This window comes from Callorhinchus milii, unplaced genomic scaffold (genome assembly GCF_018977255.1).
Source record: "Callorhinchus milii isolate IMCB2004 unplaced genomic scaffold, IMCB_Cmil_1.0 Scaffold2, whole genome shotgun sequence".
Classification (NCBI taxonomy): domain Eukaryota; kingdom Metazoa; phylum Chordata; class Chondrichthyes; order Chimaeriformes; family Callorhinchidae; genus Callorhinchus; species Callorhinchus milii.
Window position 1 is genome coordinate 52605021 of NW_024704743.1, and position 20217 is coordinate 52625237.

Sequence of the window (20217 nt, forward strand, 5' to 3'; positions counted from 1 at the left end):
TTCTTACACGTTATGTTTCTTTAATCTTTCATTAACACAGCTTAAATAAATGGCTCTATCACCTCTTCCATTTCTTCCCTTCCCTTTTCACCACTTCCAAGACATTTCTTTTCTTTGGTCACCTTCCTCCCCCTGGCTCGGCCCCGGTATCCGTTACTGTGAAGCGTTCCAAGACCCCATCCAACGTGGAGGACGCTATATAAATCCAAGTTGTTGTTGTTGTTCCAGGATCTTCATTTCTGACCAGTCATTCTGTTCATCTTTCTGTTCCCCACTTTCAGAAAACGGGTCCATTTTCTGCCTTCAAACTCAGGTAAACTGCATTCATTCTTCATCAATGCCCATGGCCCTACCATTATCCTTTTGGGCAAGAAGAGAGCGACATCTTCAATACCATGGCCATCTCCGTCCTTTCCCCCAATAAACAGACACTCATTCACCTTACTCAGCAGGCACAAGGTTTGTAGAATTTACAACCATACTCCAATCCATTCACTGTCCACACCAATTTGTTCTACTCCCAATGCCCTTTTGTACTTCCTGTCTTTATCTGATTGCCTCTTTATTAATTGTTCTTTAATTCCTAAAAGGATTAAATTACATTCCAATCAAGGGGAATACTAAGTCTTGGAAACATGAGTGTTTGTTATTGAACCCTGACTTCAGGTCCTGCCTTCAAGTACCTGTCATCCCAACCACAACAAATTACACTTGTATAGCACCCTTCATGTCGGAAAGACATCCCACGGTGCAGGACAGTTAGGGGTTTTTGGACCTGAGCTGGGAGTTGGGGTCAAGAGGGGTGGAGGGCAGGGTGAGTGGTGGTGGGAGGGAGGCCGAAGACACAGTCGAAGAGGAAGGTCTTTAGACTGGATTTGAAGGAGGCAAGAGAGGCATAGTTGGCATAGTCAACTTGTGGAGTCCTGTAGCTCAGTGGTTAGAGCACTCGCTTTGCAAGTGAGAGACCTGAGTTCAATTCCAGGCAGGGCGAAACCTTGGGCAAGTTTCCTTACTTCACACGCCTAATAATAATCCCTCCAAAAAAACAACACAATAATAAATTGGTCATTTTCAATCCACGACTGTTTGTGGGACATTGCTGTGCGCAATTGGCTGCCGCGTTCGCCCACAAATATACAGACAATTCACTTTACAGGCGTGTTCTGTGAAGCGCTTTGGGACGTCCTCCCGACGTGAAAAGCGCTATATCAAATGCAAGGATTATTATTATTATTATAGTCAAGTTGGCACATGATGAAAGCATGGATCAGTGTCTCAGCGGCCTGCGATGAGAGACAGTGGTGGGGGCGGGCAATGTTACGTAGGTGGAAAAAGGCAAAATGGGTCACGGCACGAATGTAAGGTTTGAAGGATAGCTGAGGATCAAAAAGGACACTGAGGTTTCGTATTGGCTCGGTGAGGTGAAGAGTGCAGCAATGAATGGTGATAGCTTCAGCAGGTGAGGTGAGGAGGTGCTGCTGGGAACCAAGCAGGAGGACCTCTGTCTTGCCAACATTGAGCTGCAGGAAGGTCCAGGGATCGAGGGTGGAGGCAGTGAGATAGAATTTGATATTAACCGCATACATGTGAAAATTGACCCCATACTTGTGGATGACATCACCGAGCGGGAGCATGTATAGATTGAAGAGGAGGGGACCAAGGACAGAGCCCTGAGGGACACCACATGTGGCAGTGAGGGGGCTAGAGGAGAAGCCATTGGTGCACATGAAGTGTAGACGGTGAGAATGGTAGGATTGGAACCAGGCAAGGACAGAACCCTTGAGGTGGAGTTGAGAGGAGAGGTGGTGGAGAAGAATATCCATGGTATCGAATGCAGCCAAGAAGTCGAGAAGGACGAGGAGCCAGAGAGAGCCATGGTCGCAGGTGGACAGAATGTCATTTGTCACTTTGACGAGGGCTGTTTCCGTGCTGAAACCTAGATTGTAAGGGATCATGGAGGGAATGTTGGGTTAGAACGCTAGCCTTGCATCAATAGCTATTGATAGATATTCAAATCAAAAGGCTCAGAGCACCTGAAAAAATGTGTTGCTTTATGACAAGATGGATTAGCAAATGCCTTTAAATTAATCCTTGATAAAGATCTGGAACATAGGTTAGTCACTTCATGGCTGTTTGTGGGACATTGCTGTACACAAAATACATAGCGATTTTACAGTAAATGCCATGAACAGCTCTAAGACATCCTCCTCCTCCTGATGTGAAAGGTGCCATATCAAATGCATGGATTATTATTGTTACTCTCATCAATATTATTATGTAACACCAGTGGATGACACCCCTCTCAAGGTTAGTTGTTTGTGCCTGTCAAGGTTTAGTTTCTGCCATTTTGCGACCGTAAAATGACAGTGTTTTTAATTTGTAATTGTTGGGCCCTAAATTAGGCTTTTATTTAATACAGATTTCTCAGGGTTTATCTCCCTGGGTGGGTTGAAATCCATTATCTCTTTGTCAAAAAATTTACTTTAGTAATCATGTGGACTAGGCCCGAAACCTCTGAGCCAATTTTACAGTATTCCTTAAAGTAATCTTTAAATATGGAACGCTTTAAGGAATACCTCAAATGTTATCCTATTATTCACAGTTGCATTTCATTTGGATGTCGAATATGAATCTCTGTCAGCGTGTTATTTGCTGCAGTCTGTCTCCATTTCAATTACAATTACACTCCTTAGTTATATTACACATTTGGGTCTACTACACAAGATTTGTAACATGAGTTGGAAGTAGCTGCACTGAGTCGCAAACGCTCACTCCTGCCAACAACTGGATGTGCATCATGGCAATACGGCCACTTTGTTTCAATCCAATCTATGTCTGGAGAGGTTTTAAGCACTTATAATAATAATAATCTTTGCATTTGATATAGTGTTTTTAACGTCTTCTCGACGTCTCAAAGCGCGTCACAGAATGGACTGTAAAGTGAATTGACCGTATATTTGTGGGTGAAACTCGGCAGCCAATTGCGCACAGCAGTGTCTCACAAACAGTCGTGGATTGAAAATGACCAATTTATTATTGTTTTGTTTTGAAGGGATTATTATTAGGCGTGTGGAGTAAGGAAACTTGCCCAAGGTTTCGCCCTCTGCCTGGAATTGAATCCAGGTGTCTTGCTTGCAAGGCGAGTGCTCTAACCACTGAGCTACAGAAATCCACTTACCGAAAGAAGTCACTATTCCCAACTCCTCACAAAAGTTAAGAATCCATTTTGTATTTACAGTCAGTGACAAAGAAAAAAAAATGTATATTTTTTGCAACACCTTTACATGCTGAAACAGTCAGGTGCATAGATTGCCAGTTGTGCCAGTAACATCTCACGAACACCCATGGGCTGAATAACCAATTAGTCTGGAGGAATTATGGTCAAGGGAATGGGAAAAGCTCCCTCTCCTTGAATAGTAGAATGCAGTGCTCCCCCTGTACTGCACACAGTGCACAAAGTTGCCACCCAACTTTACTCACATCTTTCCCTCCACTCCTTGCTCGAGCCTCTCCAATCTGGTTTCTGCCCTGCCCATAGCAATGGGACAGCCTTCATCAAAGTCACAAATGCCACTCTCTCTATCTGCAATGACCACCACCACAACAACAACAACTTGCATTTATATAGCGCTCTTTACGTGATGTAGTATCTCGGAGCACTTACCAGGGGTCTCTCTACTACTTGAACTTTTCTTCTGCCTTCAACACACACAACTATGCCATCCTCCTCACTCGCCTCTCCTCCCATCGATCTCAGTTGGACTGCCCTCTCCTGGTTCAAGTCCTACATGAACTACTACCATTATTTTGTTTCCGCAAATGGTTTCTTCTCCCAGCCGCGCACAGTCACATGCAGTGTACTGTTCTCATCCCGCTCCTTTTGAACCCACAACCTTGCAATCCTGGATAAAGAGTAAGTCAATGAGTCAAACTGTTAAAGCTGTTGTTTTTCAGCTCTCCTGCATTAATCTGGGAGGTCATACCTTTAAAGGCATGAGCAAGGCACCTGAAAGCAAGTAATTGTTTGCTCTCCCTACCTCAGTTGGTAGCATTCTCAACTCTAAGTCAAAAAGGCAGGACCCAGCCCCGCAGCAGGACTCTGAACTCAAACAATCCAGACTGATACCCCAATACGGTATTGGAAAAGTGTTGAGTTTCTGGAAGTGCCAAACTTTAAGTGAGATGTTATATTGAAGACCCATCTGCCTGTTCAGGTGTATTTTAAAGATCTAGTGGCACTATTTTAAAGGAAAAGTCCTGGCCAACAATCCCCCAAATAAAAGTGGCCGCTGCATGGCTATTTATGGAACATTGCTCTGCTCTAATTGGCTGGTGCATTTGTTTACCCTGACACCACGCTTTATAATACAACAACAACTTGCATTTATATGTTGCCCTTCACACGGGGTAGCATCTTGGAATGCTTCACAGTGGCGGAGTCTGACAACAAGCCAAGCGGAGAGGTGGGGGATGACCGTATCCACGATCAAAAAGCAAAGTCTTTAGGCGGAATTTGAAGATGGGGAGAGAGGAGGCAAGACGGAGGGAACGGAGGGATCGAGTGAGAGAGTTTCAGAATTTCAGAGCATAGTGGCTGAAGGCACGGCCAGTGATGGTAGAGCAGAGGGGACGACGGACAAAATTAGAAGGCAGGACCCAGCCAACGGAGCCAGCCGGTGGTGGAGTGGGGTGTAAGCAGGTCAGATACATAGGGAAGTGAGAGGGAATAAAGTGATTTGAAAATGAGTGAGAGGATCTTGAAGTTGATCTGTTGGGTGATTCGTAGCCAGTGGAGCCTGGCAAGCACTGTTGTGATGGGGGTATGGAGTTTTGTGCAGTGAGTATCCACAGTATTCACTGTGAAGCACGTTGAGATGTCTTCCTTTAGTTGCTATGTCACATTTTAAGATTAATATTATTAATACAGGTAGAATTTCCTGCAGTCACCAAACAGTTTCCACCTAGGGAACATTTTTTTATTGGTCAGCAGGTTTTCTGACACATACAAAAACTCATCACCATGCTTAAGAGTATCCAAACCAGACTAAGAGTTCCACATATGTAGACCACCTACATGTGGAAATGTCTGTGTGTTTAGAATGGAATGTGTGCTCTCTCCCTGGAGGGAAACATCCTGTTTACCTAATTCCAGAGAGTATTATGTACAGATTGGCAAGAGCTAAGGCTTGGGGAACCCAGAGTATGTGTTGGGGCCCAGCTGGAACTTAACCATCTAAAAGCACATAACTTAGAGCACTGTCTGCATTGGCGGTGTAAAGCACGTGTAACCCATGCAATTGCATGGGGCCTTGAGACAGTGAGGGGCCCCCTTGCTGTTGTGAAACCCCACTGAAATCATCTCCCCACCAACCAAACCTGCTGGGGGCAGGGGTTGGGCTCGGGGTGATGGACACCTCACTGCAGACTCATGGCAGCTCAAGGCCCACTCTGGCCATCCTCCACCAATAGCTGCACTGCAGGGGTGGGATATTTTCTCACTAAGTTCGGTTGCCTGGGGACCCTCTGGCACCACTGGTAGGGCCCCAGAATTGAGATTTACGTGGGCAAACTGACTTTCTCGTAACCTTCCGACTGCTTGTCCAGCCAAGACCACCCTACCCGTTAGGGTTTTGGCTTGCAGGGTTAACAAGGGCTGAGTAGGAAGTCTCCTGGCTACCAGTGACTGGTCTGCAACTCCAGGTCCTGCTGATGAGCAAATTCTCAAGACTACCAAAGAGGGTTGATTCGATTTCGACATCCCACTGGCAAGCACATCACACTGCAGTCAACTCAGCTCCAAGACTCCATTGAACTTCCACCATCAGCAGTGTAGTCATTAGTTAGTCATTTGAGGGAACGGGTAGTAGCAAAACTTATTATAAGATCCTCCACAGTCTCTGTCCCCAAAGTGCCCGAAATGGGTTTAGGTTCGTCAGGTGAGGGGTCATATCATTCCCTCCTCCTTTTCTCGGCATCCGACACCACCGTGTGATGCCATTGGAGACGTTATCCTGTTTGAAGGGTCCTTCATAAATACAAATTCCTGTTTTTGTAACCCAGCAATACCTGGAAAAGTTTGCCTGTAATTCTTGAAGAACTCACTAGGTGGCAGCAACATTATTGCAATGGGAAACTAAAATCTGGGAAATCTAAATGAGGTTGGCCAAATGTATTCCTTAAAAGCAGTCACGATAATTTGTAAAAGTTTAAACTAGGGCATCCAAGTTTTTGGTATTAGTAAATAAAGTATAAAATAATGTGCTAATTCTGAAGCAAATTAAAGGAGCCAAAGTGTAATACTAGAGCACATTCTTCAAGCTCAGCAGTCTCTTATTTTTTGAGAGGGGAGGAATAATAATAATAATAATAATCCTTGCATTTGATATAGCGCTTTTCACGTCGGGAGGACGTCCCAAAGTGCTTCACAGAACACACTGTAAAATGAATTGACTGTATATTTGTGGGCGAACGCGGCAGCCAATTGCGCACAGCAATGTCCCACAAACAGTCGTAGATTGAAAATGACCAATTTATTATTGTTTTTGGTTTTGGAGGGATTATTATTAGGCGTGTGGAGTAAGGAAACTTGCCCAAGGTTTCGCCCTGCCTGGAATTGAACTCAGGTCTCTCACTTGCAAAGCGAGTGCTCTAACCACTGAGCTACAGGACTCCACGAGCTAACTTAGTTTTATTTTCTCCATTGGCCGCCTTTGTTTTCTTTGTGCTCTGTACTGTTTAATCTATCTCAAGGATGGGTTGTCAACCTGTTCTCAGGCCTTGAACAACGAGTAGGCTTATTGATTAAGTGCCATTTGAAAATCCAACAGCGAGCAGCATCTTGGGCAATGTCCCAAGCGCTGTGCCTGTATCTTAATCCAGCCAACAAGAACAGCTGGAATAGAAAGGAGAAAGATGCTGTTTGTGAATAACAACTGCCTAAACGAGTCTGTAAAAGTGCTCCAACTCAGAGATGGTGAATTCACAAGTCTGTAAGATGCAGAGGACAGACAACAAGAAGCCACTTGGACAGGACAATTCAATCTGATCGGTTACACATAGGACTTCCTTAGAGTCCAGTGAGAATATTCTTGCCAGGTCAATAAGCAGCTGGACAACCTGTGGACCGCTCGGGACTCAAGTGTCAAAACTAAGTGATTTGCTGTTCTCACACAAAGAGGCACTAAAGACAGCTGGTTTCAGAAAGAAGATTCTGCACAATAGTTGGTGCTTTTCAGAGGCTGTAGTCTTTTTGCTTATGGACAGTGTACGCATATGGATGAATTCCATTTTGCAGGTATCATGTTATTCTGCTGATGCAGTCATAGGGCACAACAGGTTAAATTATCTCCTCACAAAGAAGAGCTATAGAAACTTAGAATTCTGGAGAAACAGAAGGGGAACCATTCAGTCCATTTGTCTGCCGCCAATTGACCAGTACAAACAGACCAAATGTAATTATAAAAGGACTGAGACCCATGCCGTATAGAACATTATCAATTTATTCTTATTAACATTGTGTCCTCCATAGAAGATCATGGTACAACATATTTTCTATTTTCAGTGGCTATGTACTTATTAAACAGAAAGAATTGCTCAGAAAAACATAAGGTTTCACATTCCAAACAAAAGTGGCCAAGAAGAAGCAGATGGCTTTTTTTTTTACACAGCTCATGTGGACAGATGGTCTTTTCTTTTCACGTATAATTGTTTATACATAGAATCATGTATGGTACTGTGCACTCCTGAGATGCACATTTTTAAAAAAAAAATTGGTAAGCAACAACCCTTCATATTTACAGAAGAAAAGAAAATTGGGGTGACTCAAAGTTGTCATTAAGTCAAGAACTTTCTTGAAACAACAAATCTTGCTTTCGATTTTAAAATACAGTGGAATCTGCTTTAGGTGGATGCTAGTTAACACCGGACGCTGGGTAAATTGAACAAAACGCCCGGCCCCGATTCATTTGTATTCTTACCTGTTTTAAATATGCCGGTTGATTCCGACAAAAATTTGGTTAATACAGTCAAAATACCACACTGGTCGCCGCTAAGTATACTCACTCGGGCAGGGCGAAACTTTGGGCAAGTTTGCTTACTCCACACACCTCTGTTTACCTAGCAGTAAGAAGGAACCGGCTGTTTGTCGATTGGGAGATTGCTTTTCCGGCGGTAATAATTCCTTAAAAAACAATTGGTCACTCAATCCACGATTGTTTGTGGGACACTGCTTGTGCAATTGACAGCCACGTTTCGCCCATAAAATATACAGTCAGTTCACTTTACAGTATATTGTGTGAAACACTTTGAGACATCTTGAAGACATGATAATACGCATCCACTTGTCTCAATGTTGTTCTTTGTTCTTTCCTCAAACACTAGGGATCATCTTTGTTGCTCTTCACTGCACCACCTCTAGGTCACGAAAACTAGAACTGTACCCAGTACTCTAGGTACGGACTGACCAGAGCATTATATAACTTCACTCTGACCGCTCGGAATCTGAACTCAACTGATTTAGCAATGTAATCCTGCAATCTGTTTGTCTTGTTTATACATTATTCTAAAAACTTTTGCTCGAATAGCACTGTGAATTAGAGAGCATTTACATAAAACTGTCCTCAGCCCCTATCCCCAGAAATAGCACAGGGCTGGGCAAAAATGTAAAGCATGTTTATACAATATCATTGAATCCAGATCCTTGAGTTAATTACAACTCTGCCAGTAAGGAATTCCACATAGGAAGACCATAAAAGAAACCAGCGTTCATTAAACCCCTCTGTAACTGAACCTCTGACAAAAGAAATACACAGAAGTATTAAAAATTATGGACAAGTTCATAATTCAATGTGCTGCCCTCTTGGTTGGAGGTAAATGAGCTTTCTTGAAACCAAAAAGCTTGCTTTCGATTTTAAAATACAGTGGAATCTGCTTTAGGCAGACACCGGTTAACCACGTATGCCGGGTAAATTGAACAAAACGCCCGGCCCCGATTCATTTGTATTCTTATCTATTTTAAATATGCCAGTTGATTCCGATAAAAATCCAGTTAATCCAGTCAAAATGCCACACTGGTCTCCGCTGAATATACTCACTCGGGCAGGGCGAAACATTGGGCAAGTTTCCTTTCTCCACACACCTCTGTTTACCTAGCAGTAAGTAGAAACCTGGTTGTTAGTAGATTGGCGGATCACTTTCTGGTGGTAATAATCCCTTAAAAAAAATAATAATAATAATTTGCTCTCTCAATCCACAACTGTTTGTGGGACACTGCTGTGCACAATTGGCTGCCACATTGTGCCCACAAAATACAATCAATTAATTTTACAGTATATTCTGTGAAGCGCTTCGAGACATCTTAAAGATGTGATAAAGGCGCGATATCAAATGCAAGGATTATTATTATTTCTGTGTGTCAAGTGGTTGCATTCAACCACGCGTGTCTCCAGAATGTAGATGGGCAGAGTCTAAGATTGTTTGACAGAGGACTCCAGCCATTCACAAGTGGCTGGAGTTGGGTTGTCAATCAGTTTGGGGGGGCGGAGGAACCGGGAGGAACAAGGGAGGGAATGGGAGGAGTCAAATCACAAATGATTGACAACAGAGCCGCTTGTGAACGGATCTAATGCCCAAACATTCACAAGGCTGTCAATCACCTCAACACAGCCGCTAATTTGCCCCCTTCCCATCCAATAGGAATGGTAATGGGAGGGAGGAATCCCCGCTGCTCCTCTGCTGGTGGGAAGAGGTAAGAGAACGTCAGCTAACCTCGACGCCTCTTAAGCCGGACACAACATCCATCCCCAGTGTGTCCGGCTTGACAGGCTTACACTGAATTTAATTGAATTGTTGAATTGTCCAGTCAACGCTCTGTGATGGTCTCAGTCATCCGGTTCCTCAGCCAGGTGATCCACAGCCTGACTCATCGGCAGGAATTGAAGGGCAGACCAGTTACTGGGCACAGGGATTCTCCCCACTCTGCCTGCATTAACCCTGCAACCATGCAAATTCGCGATGAGTAGGATGGTCCTTGTTAGACAAGCAGCACGAAGCTTGACAGACAATGCCTTAGATGGCACTACGCAGTTTCAACTGGTTAAACTGCAGCAATTCCCCAACATACACTCTGAGCAAGCCTTGGCTCCTGCCAACCTACACCTCATACTCCTATACTAGGTAAATAGGCTGCAGCCGTCCCGGGAGAGTGTGCGCATTCCATTCCAGACACGGGATTTCCATGTGTAGGGTGCCTGCATGGACCTCTCAGTCTGGTTTGGATACTCTTAAGCATGGTGATGGGTTTCCGCACGAATCAGACACCCAGCAGACTAATAAAAAAAATAAAACCACACACCTCTGCATCACCATCGGTGGCCCAGGTTTCATCTTTAACACCTGGAACTCCCTTCCTTTATTTCTCCATTTAAGCCCTCACTATCAGTCTTTAAATCCCATGTTAAAACTACTTCCCTGACTGCGCCTATAGTCATTTCCCCTTTCACTGCTTCCTCCCTTGTTCAGTGTCTGACCTCCATCATTGTAAAGTGCTCTGAGATGTTATCATATGTGAAGTTATAATGGTTATACATTGAAGTTTGGTATCCCTTTTAGCCATGGCCTTTTACAAGAGAATGGAGTTACTTACGTGTTTTGGCCAACAATCCTCCAAATCAATTAGTCATTCACTTCATAGCCATTTGTGGCACATTACGATATGCAAATTGGCTGCCACGTTTGCCTGCAAATACACAGTCGTTCTTCCCTGTAATTCCCTGTAAAGTACTTTAAGATATTTCAATATTATAGATATTATATTAAACACAAAAATCAAATTGGTGTCTATTACATTAAGACATCAATTGCATTGTTAGTAGAAGGTTGTTTTGTTGAAAATAAGGGCATAAGTTGGTTAAAGTTGAGTGCTCATGACGTAAATGTAGAGTACTACTTATGTAAACATCAGAACTTACATGGGTTGTGGATGTGTTAAATAACCCATGAATATTTTCATTAGATTGCTAATGTTAAACCACTTTCCATAGTGACCAAAGAATCTAATGAAAGCAAATATTGCAAGAACCTTTGAGCAAAAACTGTGACAGGCGTACATTAAGTACTTAAGTGAAGAAAGTCCAATTATTGAATTGTGACAAGCCCTTTTGTTTTGTGGTTGGGATCACTTGAATAAAAGCATTCTTTAGTGTATGGAATTTTCCAGTTATAAAAATGTGGTAGTCAAATAATTATTATTTACATACAACATGCCTTTTTAGTTGGAAGTTCTTAGGTACCAGTACTTTTCCTGGAATTTGCATAACAGAAAACTGTGAAAACGATAAGAATCAGTGAGGACTGATTTATGGAAAGGCAGTTGGGGATCTGCAGGAAGTTAGTCACACAACCGTTATCAATCTTCAAAAATGTGAAGTGAAGTGTAACAAATATAAACCTTCAGCACCAACTGGCACTCTACTTTTTGTCAGGAGAGCATAAATTGGGGAAGTCAGAGAGCTATTGTGCTATTAAGGACCTTGCAAAAGCCAGGGGCAGAAAAATAGATTTATGGCAAGGAGCAGGAAGTGGTCAGCAAGCCCATGAGTTGTGGATGAAGCAAAAAGTCATGCAATGTGAGGGAAATGCTGGCAATAGCTAACCTTGGAAGACAGGGCCTAGGTTATAGCAAGCTTGGACTAGGTTGGTGTTTAGAATCACACCCATCTCCCTCTCATTTGGGGAATTTCAGTAGCAGATCTGTAGGAGAATAATAATAATAATAATCCTTGCGTTTGATATAGCGCTTTTCACGTCGGGAGGACGTCCCAAAGCGCTTCACAGAACACACTGTAAAGGGAATTGACTGTATTTTATTAGAATTATTAGAAGCTAGAGCTTTATTGGCTGCAAAACACATTGATATGCTTAGAGTTGGTCAAATGTACATTTTCTTTACAAATTTAATTAGTTTAAATAAAAAGTTTGTGACCAAGCTCAAATTCCATTGAGAGTTTCAGGAGGAATCATACATGGGAGGTCAAAACTCCAGCAATTTCTGAATATGACATGAGCAATTAGGCTAACATCAATAACAACAACAACAAATTACATTTGTATAGCATCTTTCACGTCGGTAGGATGTCCCAAGACTCTGGACAATCAAGGATTTGCACCCGAGCTGGGGGTTGGGATCAGGAGGAGTGGAAGGCAGGGAGGGTTTTGCACTCTCCTGACAAAGAGGAGAGTGCCAGTTGGTGTTGAAAGTTTATATTTGTTACACTTCAGTTCACATTTTTGATGATTGATAAGGTTAAAGCATGTAGCTGACAGCCTCTTAGATATAGCTGACATTATTTCCATGCAACATATTGCTGAAGGCAGGGGAAGTTCACCCTCTTGGATAGTCAGACTATTATTCAAAATTTTATCCATTTTGATATTTGCCATCAGGGACAACTATCACATCACAGGTTGTATTTCTCATCCCATAGTGTTTGTGATTTTGCCAAATATTATCATTATGCACAATTTAACCACACAAACTCTACAGTGTGAGAAACAGGTTATCTACCCCACTTGAAATCATGAAAACATCAATACGAACTCCCACACTTTAGTTGTAGGAACCATACGCAGCAATCCATCTAAATTTTGTAATGGTGTGGATCCATCTTGTAATGGAGCTCTAACTAAAACGTATCATTGACTGAGAGTATTACAGGAGCAATAATGAAGTCCAATTGTATTTACATTTAGTTTAAGAATGTATCAAACCAAAAATGGGCACCATGAGGTGCTCAGGAGCCTGGTACATAAGGAATGATGTCTGTGACACTTTTTTTCTCATCAGTTTTCTCTCCCTCCCCAAACATATTCCTGTCATCTTCATCCAAGCTTTTCTATTGTATCAAAGTTTTGGTCCATTCAAGAAGCTTCAAGGAATAATTTCTGAGCGGAGGTCAAATTGATTGCTACCGCTTGCATTTATAATGCAGTTGAGCGAATCACTATCTTGGAGAAATCCTTGGATGCAACAGCCAAACCATGAATTGTTTTGTGCTCAAATGTCTAACACCAGATATCTACTCGGCTTTTCGTTTTCCATTCAGCATGGCTCACACAGCTGCAATTATCGTCTCCTTAGAGTACAGTAAAACTCCCATTTAAAGTCTTATCTTTATAAATTGTATGAACGCCTAAGTCGTACATTCAGTTCCATTCAGTTTTGTATCAAAACCATTCAGATTTTTTTTACACTACTCAAATTAATCATCTTCTACTCGTAACACTGCTCCCCTACCCTCCGTTGCTCCTGCACTTAATCGTGGGAAATAACACCCCGACCCATCGACGCATGTACACTTACCTGCCAGCTGCATTGAATCACGGGAAATGTAGTATTCATCCATCAACGTATTCCCAGAAAAACTTCATTTCCAATGATTGAGTCACATCTTGACATCGCTTTGTTGGTTAGGAAGAGACACACTTAATACCAGATTGCAATCATACCACATATTTACTGCTGTAAACCACTGCATTAGAGGCAAGTGAGTGCTATTCTGATTCCATAAGTTGCTTAAATATAATGTGCACTGCTGCTAAATTCTGTAACAACCTGAGGTTTCCTTGAAGGTGAATTTGTAGAATGAATTATGTGACTGCATTGGGGGTATAAACTGTTTGTTGAATTAGTGAACTTGAAATGAACAAGACTTTTTTATGTGCTTTGAAATATTAGACATTTCAATTGAATAAATTATTAGGAACCAATTTTTTATTGCACAAAATAATATCTTGCCCAATCTTTTTCAATCCCATACACATCCTCCTGACATGAAAGGGGCTACATAAATGTAAATTTGCTGTTGTTGTAATGTTTAAGGTTATCAGATGCAGCTTGACTTGGTGGTATATCTTCCAGTGCCAGATATAGAACTTCCTGCTGTAGTCAGCTAAAGGAATACGCTTTCTTTAAATCTCTAATTAATTATACAATGCAGTTTTTGTTCTAATAAGTTTAAAAGATGCCAAATCCTGCAGTGATTGAAACTATTGAACAATATATGGCCTTTGCGCTCCATTGTTGAAGGAAATCTGCTCCCAACTGGACCCATCTATTAAGAGATCACTACATTGTTGGCAGCTGATTCTTCAGATCTTTGAGTTAGTGTTCTTCACAACACAGCCATTTACAGTGTTTGAACTTTCCCCTCCATACATACAAATCACATTTCTATCATGTGCAGCTAGTCAGCTGTTAGTGCAGGTCAAAGACACACAAAGCTTCATTTTCATTCACTTGCTGAAAGCATCAAGCAGCTGTAATGGTGACATTTCCTTACTCACTGAAATATTATTTCAACAAATCTTAGTGTTTTGTTGGAAATCTTTCTCATCGCCAAGGGCAATGAAAAGGCACGGGACCACCCCTCTCCCCCAAGATTTAATAAATTTGATGTACCTTCTTTTCAGCCAAATGTTATCTGCCTCAAAAAGAACATACCTTTCAAATTGCAACCCCATTTAGTATCTAACATTGGACATAACATTGTCTCTTACCACATTCAAAATGACTATTGCCTGGATTGTTAAGTTTACATAGCTTTATGCCTGCAGAATATTCAGAAAGATCAAGCTCATGTATCCCTACAATCAAAATAGCTGTCAACCCAAGTCACACTCACTCTGATTACTTATGAGCATTTAAATTGACTAATAACAGAAGTGATTAATCCAGATCAGAAGTGAATTGGATCAGTTTAAGTAACTCAATAAATACCTAAATTGATCCACTTATATCGCAATTATACTCTAATTCCCTCTGTAGAAACGCGTAAGTCAGTTTTCCTATCCCAATAAAAATTTTGGTCATCTTCCCTTTCCCCTTCCCTTGCTCAGTGCCTGAACCCCCATCTCTGTGAAACTACACAGATGTTATCCAATGTGAAGGACATTCTATAAATGCAAGCCGTTGTTTCCATGCTATCAATAATTGCTTAATTATTAGCTTAAACTTGAGTCATGAAATTATTCAATCTTTGTAGTCTGTTGGTGAGAACTTTACCTTCACTCTTGCAGTCTGGATCCATGGCTTTTTGGGATGCATTGGTATAACTTATGGTAATTCTAAGGGGGAAGGGGAGACAACACTCAGCATCTACTTGTGCAGTCCCTTGTTGTCCAGTGCAAAGAGCTGGGTGGCCTGATAATAGCAGTCAAACTTCATTGTGCACATTAAACCATTAATTTTACCTATGGTGAAATGAATGAGTCTCTTCCCAAGATAAGCTTATACCAAGATCAATAATTGCTTCAGCCAATGGATAATGAAATCAAAGATGAACTAAAAACCACATCTGTAGTATTAGAATCTCTGTTCTGATAATTTTTCATTATTTGAAACACTTTAGACATCCTTCTCACATGAAAGGCATTCATATAAATGTAAATTGTATTTAAAAGACATTCTTTTCCTCTAACAAGAAAACAGTTGATAGTCACTAATGACAAAGTGCTCACAGGGATGCTTAAGTCACTGCAGTCACCAGAAACATCCCTGTGTTAATCTACAGGAGCTTTGGGCAAAAAAGCAAAACAAAAGAAAATGTCAGCGTTGTAATACTGCTTAAAAATGGTTTATCTGATGAATCATCATTTACTCAGATTCTTCTGCAAAATTTATTAAAGATTTTGTGCACTTCAAAGCTAGCAAATGATTGCTAACATTAAATGCAAGTTGGGTAGCAGAGGTAAATCCCCTTGATAATTGCCAATCGGTGATCAGTTTGTGTTTGAGCTCACAACCTCGGCTAACACTCCAGTATAGTGCTCAGATGCACTGATTGTTCGAGGTATTGACATTTGGATGAGATGACAAACTGAGGACCCAACTATCTGTTTTAGGAGATCTTAAGGATCCCATGGCACCCTTCAAAAAGAGAAGGGAGTTTCTCCCTGTGTCCTGGCCAACAATCCCCCCAAAATAAAATTGGCCACTCACTCCATGACTGTTTGTGGGATATTGTTGTGTGCAAACTGGCTGCTATGTTCACCCACAAAATACACGCATTAACACCACTTTCCAGTATATCCTGTGAAGCTCATTGAGACGTCCTCCTGACGTGAAAGGCGCTAAAGCAAATGCAAGCTTAATTGTAATGATGTTACTAGCGTTGCCTTTCAAAATATTGCACTTATCTTACGTCCAGGCAATACATTTTAAGTATCAAATTGCCCATTACAGGTGTTTATATTAAGCTTATGCAGACTTTTGACTCCGTGCCGAACTAGCTATGTACATTTTCAGCTGCTGTATAATGATTCTGAAGGTGTGCAGAGCAGATGGTGGAAATGTCCATGTCACTAGCACAAGTTAATTAATGGCAGAATTATTTGTTGTTCAACTCTTATTCTTGCAGAGCAGAAAGCTGCCTTTGAATTTCTTACCTAAAGCATACGCTACTCCTGATTCTATTATTGAAGCATTTTGTGGGACATATGCTGAACTATACACAGTTCTGGTGAAAAATGGATTGGTAACCTCAAATGCAAAACTAAATTTTATGATACAGTATTTAGTCATTAGAGCGAAATAGAGAAAAGGGGATTACAAGGAATTCTAAAAATGCAGAAATGGTGTAAGAATAATTCATGCATTTAGTAATTCTATACTTGAGAGAGGAAGGGGCTTACTGCATCCTTTTTGTCAGTTTTAAATCTGCATTAATTTCCTTTTTCTGCTGACAGTCTGCAAGATGCAGCAGCAGAAATTTAATCTCCATATTGGGCCCCCGCAGCTGCTATAAGACCTGGACAAGTTCCATTCAGAAAGAAGCTTCAGTGCAGTCTGTTGCTAGGTCAATGTGGAAATGGATGGCTGCACTGTAGGATGATTGATAAGTTTCTAAAAAAAAATCCCTCATTGCAGCCTCTAAATTCATTCATAACAAAACAAATGGATTCAAAACCATTGCCAATTTACGCACTGTACCCATTTATGTTATCAGATGGAAACTAGCCTCAAGACTAAATGACATGATTTAGAAAGCAATTTTGATCTCGTAATCATTTGTCACTTACAATAGCATTTGATTCAGATTAAAGACTATTTAATTCAGTTGTATGTAATTTCATCTGGTACCACTTTTAAATGTTAGAAAATATCACCTTTCTTCCAATATTTGGAACATGAAGGCTCATGCCCAACTAATTCTATTCCAGAGCAACATGTGCAAATAAAATCAAACTCACATGATTTAAGATACTAAAACTGAATGTTGTTTGCTGGATATATTATAATTATATTATAAAGCGCTTTGAGATGTCTCAATGACGTGATAAGGCGCTATATCAAATGCAAGGATTATTATTATTAATACAAGATTGCAATTGTGCTTAGTATATTCCCTGACATTACTCTCTGAAGCCAAAATATACAAAAAAACAGCAGAGCTTTAGATAAAGAAATTAATTTGGCTAGTTTGATCTCATCTGTCCAGAATACCAACCTTAATGTAGCCTCAAGTTTTTAAATGAATTCATTGACCTCAGCCACCTTACCTCACAAGATTGGTCTGAATAAAGAAGACCCTTCATCCCATACAATCTCATCCCTCCAGAACATCCTCCCTACCAATCCCCGATTACTGCACTTAGCTTCTTTTTAAATGAGTCTAGTCCTTTGTTTTGAAAACCATCTTTCCTATCAATCTATTCCAGTTGTTGATTACCCTTTGTGTAAAGAAAAAATCCTGGTATCTGTCCTGAAATTGCCCTTTACAACTCTAAACCTACATCCTCTTGTTCTTCTCTCTTGATACATCCTAAAGTATTGATCTGAGTTTACATTTTCAATCCCATGTAAAATTGTGCACACCTCTATGAGGTCCCCTTTGAGTATCTTTTATCAAGACTGAAGTAGATGGACAAGGGACAACTTTCTCCAACTGAACGTCAGCAAGACCGAGGCCCTCCTAATTGGCTCGCGCCAGCATCTCCGCACCTCAGGCGCTGGCAGCATCAGCCTCCACAGCTGCACACTCAACCTCAATAAGCCAGTCAGGAACCTGGGTGTCTTGTTTGACCCTGAACTGTCCTTTCTCCCCCACATCCGGCCATGACCGGCACTGCCTACCACCACCTCCGCAACACTGCCAGACTCTGCCACTGCCTCACCCCTCAGGCTGCCGAAACCCTCACCCACACATTAGTCACATCAAGGCTCGATTACGGGAACTCCCTCCTCATCAGCCTTCCCAATTCTTCCCTTCACAAGCTGCAGATCATCCAAAACTCTGCAGCTCATGTACTCTCACTCACCAGGCTCCGTGACCTCAGCACTCCCATCCTTGCCTGTTTCCACCTGCTCCCCATCCCTCAGAAGATTGAATTCAAGATCCTCGTCCTCACTTTCAAGGCTATCCATGGCTTTGCCCCTTCCTAACTCTCTGACCTGCTGACTCCCTACCAACTTGCCCGCTCCCTCTGTTCAGCGGGCTCCGGTCTGCTCCATGTCTCCCACCCGACCTGCCCTACCATCGACGGTCGGGCCTTCAGCCTCTCAGCCCCCACACTCTGAAACTCCATCCCATAATCCCTTCACCTCGCTTCCTCCCTTGTCTCCTTCAAGTCCAGTCTCAAGACCCTCCACTTCGATCGTGCCTTCGGTCGCCCTCCCACCTCTCTGCCTTCCCTCACCCCTACCCCACCCTTCCCCCATGCTCAGATCCTGACACCTGACTGTCCAGCACCTTGGGAAGTCCTCCTGCCTTAAAGGGTGCTCTATAAATGTAATTTTGTTGTGTTGTTGAAGAGCCCAAGCTCATCTAATCATTTCTCATAGCTCATTCCTCTAACACTGGGCATCACCCTCGGTGCTCTCCTCTGCACTGCATCTAGGACCTAAGGGCAGTCCCCTTATATTATCGTGACCAGAACTATATGCAGTATTCAAGGTGCAGTCTGACTAGAGCACTGTATTAGCTGAGAAGGGGGTCTGGGGATCTAAACTCAACTATTTAGCAATGTAACCCAGCATCCTGTTTACAAATTACTGTAATAACCCTTTCCAGCTGTGATTACCCTCTGTGCAAAGAAATACTTTTGGGTATTTATTCTAAACAGAACAAATATAATATTTATTATTATTATATTATTATTAAACCTACCCTTCACCATCTTGACTTGTGCCTTCTTATCCTGCTGTCATGACATATCTGAAAGTTTATTTCCAAACTTGTTGTATTTCTCTCACGTAAAGATGACGTGCCTGGCAAAGGAATATCACTAAATCATGGAAATGGGTGGCTGCACTGTCTGATGATTGATTTAAACATATTGTGAAATGGTGAAATTCTCTGTGTTGCTTTCGGTAGTCTAGATCCCGAGCCATGCAGGTCTGCAGTACTCCAGGACACTGCTGATAAAAGACCAACCAGCTTCGCTCGAACGCAGAAGTTGGAGAGGCAGACAAGACACTGGGGTATTCCTCCCACTCAGCTCCTGTAAACCCCCAAGCCAAAGCCCTAATGGATAGGATGCTCCGCGCTGGACAAGCAGCAGGAAGCTTTTCACATCAGGAGGGCATCACAAAGCACGTGACAATTCTGGCTATCCACTGTAGCAGAGGGTAGGAGTTGAGAGGAGTGAGGAGGGGAAAGATAACCAAAAGCATGGTCAAATAGATACATTTTGAGACTTGCCTATTGTCAGTTAATTGATAGCATCCCAGTGTTCTTCAATTCCCACAAAATCACAGTCAACATTTCACAAACCTTCGCCCTTGTCTCTCAAATTATGCTTAAATATAATTCACATGGCCCCATTTAAAACAGCTTGATTCTGGTATGGAATGAAGTCCTGGTTGCTTATTTTGAAAGGTTGAGCTCAAAAGGCTTAAAGGCCGTTCTTTATCCAAACCTCTCATGTGATCTGGTGATTACAGAATCTATTCTGATGATCCTAAACAAATTGTTTAGGCAATGTCCTTGAAACATAAATATAATAATAATCCTTGCATTTTATATATTTCATGGAGTTCTGTAGCTCAGTGGTTAGAGCACTCGCCTCTCAACAGGGCGAAATCTTGGGTAAGTTTCCTTACTCCACATGCCTCTGTTTACCTAGCAGTAAGTAGGAACCCAGTTGTTAGTCGATTGGTAGATCGCTTTTCCGAGGATAATAGTCCTTCAAAAAACACAATAATAATTTGGTCACTCAATCCAT